This window comes from Nelumbo nucifera, chromosome 1, assembly GCF_055504915.1.
Source record: "Nelumbo nucifera cultivar China Antique chromosome 1, China Antique-T2T, whole genome shotgun sequence".
In the NCBI taxonomy this organism is placed as follows: domain Eukaryota; kingdom Viridiplantae; phylum Streptophyta; class Magnoliopsida; order Proteales; family Nelumbonaceae; genus Nelumbo; species Nelumbo nucifera.
The window spans coordinates 190506545-190511933 of NC_142649.1; the positions used below are offsets into that span (position 1 = coordinate 190506545).

General features: G+C 32.3%; 1 pseudogene; it reads right to left on the reverse strand.

Annotated features, from left to right (window-relative positions):
• Nucleotides 1-272: 272 nt before the first annotated feature.
• Nucleotides 273-1139, reverse strand: LOC104596301 (putative carboxylesterase 9 pseudogene; annotated as a pseudogene).
• Nucleotides 1140-5389: the final 4250 nt, after the last annotated feature.

The following is a 5389-nucleotide window of genomic DNA, read 5'->3' on the forward strand; positions in this document are numbered from 1 at the left end:
ATGTCTCTATCTTCAATTCTTCATTTTTGCCTTTTTGGTGGTGTTTGTGTTCCTTTTTATCACACAAATGATTCATATATACTGGTGTCGTGTTTCGTCTGTTATTAATTAATTAATTCCAATTAAGAACCTTTTGGAATTAGGAAAAATGAATAATTTTATTAGGTATTAGAAAATCAGAAAAACTGATACGACGACTTGAAATCATCGTAAAAAAAAAAAAAAAAAAGAAAAACATTACAAAAAACGCCATGAAAAAGGCGACTCGTAAATTAGCAAGAACGCATGAACTCTCTGGTCTTGGACATAGTGATGAGAGCCCTTCTGGGATCGACGAGATCGATGCCATGGAAACCAATATCATCGAATTGAGCATCAACTTGCAGGCCACGTTCCAATAGTATCTCAACCAAATACTTCTGCCTATCGCTGCTAACATCCCCTCTGAAGCCCCTCACCAGGCACTTAGGCAACATTTCAATCTTATCAGTGTAGACCCCTCTCACCATGGGATTTGAGAACTCGTGGTCTCGATCAGCTCCGACCGGCAGTATGGACTCCCAGTATTCATCCGTGGTGGACAGAGGTAAGATCATGTCGTCGGCGTATTTCAGCTCTGATTTAGTCCTCTCCATCCCACCGAACACCGGCTGGCTCAATATCAACCCACGGAACTTCAATGGTTCAATGTCTAGCCCCAAGATATGCAACAAGGAATACATCGCGATGTTGCCACCGCTGCTCCACCCCACGAAGAAACACCGAGAGAAGTCACCAAATTCCCTCAACAACACCTCACCTTGCGGGTCCAATGCCTGCTGCTTCAACCACATCACTATTTCCTCTGCCTCATAGAAGGCAGTAGGGAGTCGGTGCTCTGAATCCAGATGGTAATTAACGCTTAGAACTATTGTAGGAATCCAGGTTGCAGCTTTCTTGCAAATTTCTTCACGGAACACGGAGGATGATTCTTTAAGGATGAGTCCGCCATGGAAGTAAATCTGAATGGGATATCGCAAACTCCTGTGGCAATCACCAGTACATGTTAATGATGTTATTGCGGGTGGTAAGTACATGCGGACGGAGATATCCTTCTCCTCGTTGATGATGATGTCTTTGGTGATCACAATTGGTTCCATTTCCAGAGTGATTGTCGGTCCAAGCCCCAAGGAAATGGGTAGCCTTATTGATTGCCTGTAGTAGTGTCGTCTACTTGCGTTGCCAGAGAGTGGGAGATCGAGAGAGTCAGAGAGACAAACAGGATCGTGATATTTTAACTCACGTACGTACGTAGCAGATTGCCGCCTCTCTACTCTCGTCGCCGATGACCTCCACCGTGCAGTAGTAGTGCAGTACTGATCAGGATGGCGGGCATACCAAGCAAGCTGGGTCCTCAGCTATTTATACTATGATTGCTCCCTAAAACCTGGGGCCTCCACAGAATTCGTTACGATTTTAAGGACAGATTTGATGGATTGACTACGATACAATCCTTCTCCTCCTATTAACCTCAAATTAGAGATGGAGTTTTCTCCACAACAAAACTAAGGATACGGAGGCCTTCACGCCACCCCACTACTCTAAATATAGACATACTTTGTGTGGTGCAACATTGGGAGGTTTCTTTACTTTTCTTTTCTTTTTTTTTTTCTTTTTTTTTCAAAAGTCAAAACTACTGCCAGCATGGGAGGTTTTTATATTTTGCCCTAATTTTTAACCATCTTTTCACCGGATTTCTACCAAAAGTGACAATTGAACCCTTACAACACAAATTTGATAAGGGGCTTTGAAAAAGATTTGATGTGCAGTTTTTCATGACCATGAAAGATTTTAAGGAAAAGTCATAAAATATCATTCATGAATACACTACTTTTGTGAATCTTAACCAATCAGCAAACCCCTATGAACCTATACCATATCTATTATCTACCACCCATTAATAAAAATGAGAATGCTTCATTGGTTATCGTCAAAAGACCCATTGGTTATCGTCAAAAGACCCTGTTTCCACTTTTACCCTTTTTATCAAAATATATAGGAAAAATTTGGCTATTTCTTTTGGACACTAGTTTTATATATATACTATATACTATACTAGTAATGAATAACATGCGTTGCACGTAAGAATTTTTTTTTCATATTAATTACTTTAATTTTAGATATATCATAGTTAAGATAGAAATTGAAAATTAAAAAAAAGTAACAATATGATTAAAAATAAACTTAAATATTTATTATTCAATTATGACATCATGCATTTTTTTTTGAAAAGTTAGACATTGACCCACCATCTAGATAAGAAATAGCATTGCTTTTGGATTAGTTTTAAATTAGGAAAATTATAGTCGGAGCCGGCTATACATTTAAAATTTGGTTACAAGTTGGTCCATAAACCAACAAAACTCTAACAAACGACTCTACATTTCAAGTTATAAAAATTCTCACCATGTCATCAGAGGGTTATGTGGCTATTGCCAACATGGGACTCTTAATCCATATTGGATATAATAAAAAGCTTATACTGAAATTGCCCTGGGTGATTAGAAAATAAAAAAGGGTTTTTAATTTCTCTCTCTCTCTTAATCTCCCTCATAGTCATCTTTATCTGCTCAATGACTATGTGATTTGAAAATAAATAAAAATGGTTTTCAGTTTTCTGTATTTACGTTATCTATATCGATTTCTCTCATTCTCTCTCTCTCTACATATCGTTCTCCCTCAATCTCTCTCATTCTCTTTCTTGGTCAATCTCTCATTCTCTCTTAATTTCCATCATTCTCCCTCAGTTTCTCTCCTTCTCCCTCTCTCGTTTTTTTTTTATTTTCTTATTTTCTTACACACTTATATGGTATTAATTAGATCGTATAAAAGAACATGAGACCAACTTGGTATGATTAAAAAATTATTACACCAATTTGATAAAATTCACAAGAAACTCTTGGTTATGAAATTTACACCAATTGGAGAATGAACATGAGACCAACTTGGTATGATTCAAAAATTATTACACCAATTTGATAAAATTCACAAGAAACTCTTGGTTATGAAATTTACACCAATTGGAGAATGATAGAGATTGAGGGTTTTGACCGAGAAGGAGAGTAAGGGAGAAGAATGAGAAAGATTGAGGGAGAACAATAAAGAGAAGTTTTGATTTGGCTACAGACCAAAGCAGAGAGAGTGGAGAGACAGAGGGAGAGGGAGATCAAGAGATGACTGTGAGAATGAAAGAGAAGGGAGGGAAATCGAGAGACTGAGGGAATGGGAAAAAAGCTGAAAACCTATTTTTGATATAGGTTTTTTGCTATGTCCAACATGGAATAAGAGTCCCATGTTGGCAACAGCCACATAAGCCTCTGATGACATGGTAGGGGTTTTTATAATTTAAAATGTAGAGCTAGTTTTCAGAGTTTGGTTGGTTTTTGGACCAACCTGCAACCTAATTTTAAATGTACAACTGACTTTGACTATAATTTTTTCTTTAAATTATATATTTCATTTGCATTATATAAAATATTTTTTTACTTATCACACTGAATTTTGGTTTGTCTATGGTATCATTTTACTCAAACCATTAACCCACCATCTAAAAATAAAAATTGTTTGATTTCTAGGTTGACATTAAATTTTGTATTATATTTTCATCATTGATAAAATTATTTCTTATGTATAAGACTTATTTTTGTTCAATATAATGAATGTACAATATTAGAGATGTACCCAATATTTTATTTTTTATAAATATATAACATTAGATATGTACCCAAAATTTTCTCTTATCTTTTTTTTTTAATTTTTGTGATTCTTTGTATTTTTTATTATTAAAAATTTTATTATTTGACTATGACATCGTTTAATTTCTAGGTGGATTTTGAAATTGGCTTTCCATTTTCATCATTAATAAAAATACTTCTTACATTTCATAGTTATTTATTTTAATTTTTTATTATTTAATTATGAAATTATTTATTAATCCATTTGATCCCAAATGGTCAAATTGCTTGTCCACCACTGGGAGGGAAGAAAATGGTTTTGTTTTCAAATTACTTTTCAAAATATTTATTTTTATACTATTAAAATTAATATTGTGGATTTAATTACAAGAATTTAATGATGAAAAAATTTTATTTTAAATACAGGATTTAATGAGAGAGAATAGGAAAATATTTTTAATTCCAATTGGTTTTAAATTTTACATTAATCCATTTTCATCATTAATAGAACACATTTCTTATTTAACATACTTATTATTGTTTAATATGTATGTTAAAAATGTTCCCAATTTTTTTAATTTCTTTTTTTTTTATTTTATCTATTTTACAATTTTATTGTTTAATCATCGTAGCATGGATTAATCCATTTGACCCAAAATGATTTAATTTCTTACCACCACTTAGATGAAAACACTATTTTTTCTAGGTAGATTTTAAAGGTATAAACTTTTATGTTATTGGAATTATTAATTTATTAAGTATGGATTTAATTAATAGAACTTAATGATGAGAAGAAATAAAAATAACATAAATATATGATTCAATGAACATGAATTCAAGTTAATAACTTAAATGTTGGATTTAATGAGAGTGGATTTAATGCATTGAATATCTTTAAATTACCTCCTTTCAATTCATTTAATATCAAGAACCAATTACCCTATTTGCCCTAATTTTTTATCATTAAATTTAAATATAGAGGGGTAAATATTGTCCTTAGAAAATTCCATAAATATTCTTGAGGCCATTCGTACTTTTTTAAGTAGTATAGATACTATATCTATACTGCTTTAAAAAGTACCAATAGCCTCAAGAATATTTATGGAATTTTTTGAGGACAAAATTTACCCCTCTATATTTATATTTATTGATAAAAAATGATAGCAAATAAGGTAATCTAATATTGCTATTTAATGAGTTGAAAAGAGGTAATTTTAAGATACTCAATGCATTCAATTGTCTCTCATTAAATCCAACATTTAAGGTATTAATTTGCATTCACCTTCATTGAATTATATATTTAAGACATTTTTACTTCTTCTCATCATTAAATTCTATAATTAAATCCATACATAATAAATTAATAATTCCAACAACAGAAAACTTAAACTTTTAAAAACTACGTGGAAAAAATAGTGTTTTCATCTAGGTAGTGGTAAGAAATTAAACCATTTTGGGTCAAATGGGCCAATCCATGTCGCCACAATTAAATAGTAACATTCAAAAATATGTAGAATGCCAAAAATATAGAAACTAAAAAAATAAGAACATTTTTAATATCATATATTTGGCACAGTAAATAATAATAATAAGTATGGTAAACAATGTTTTAAAAACTGACCCGAAGTTCGACTTGCTTTTGCCTTTGGGTCACAGGACACCGGTTCAACCGTCAA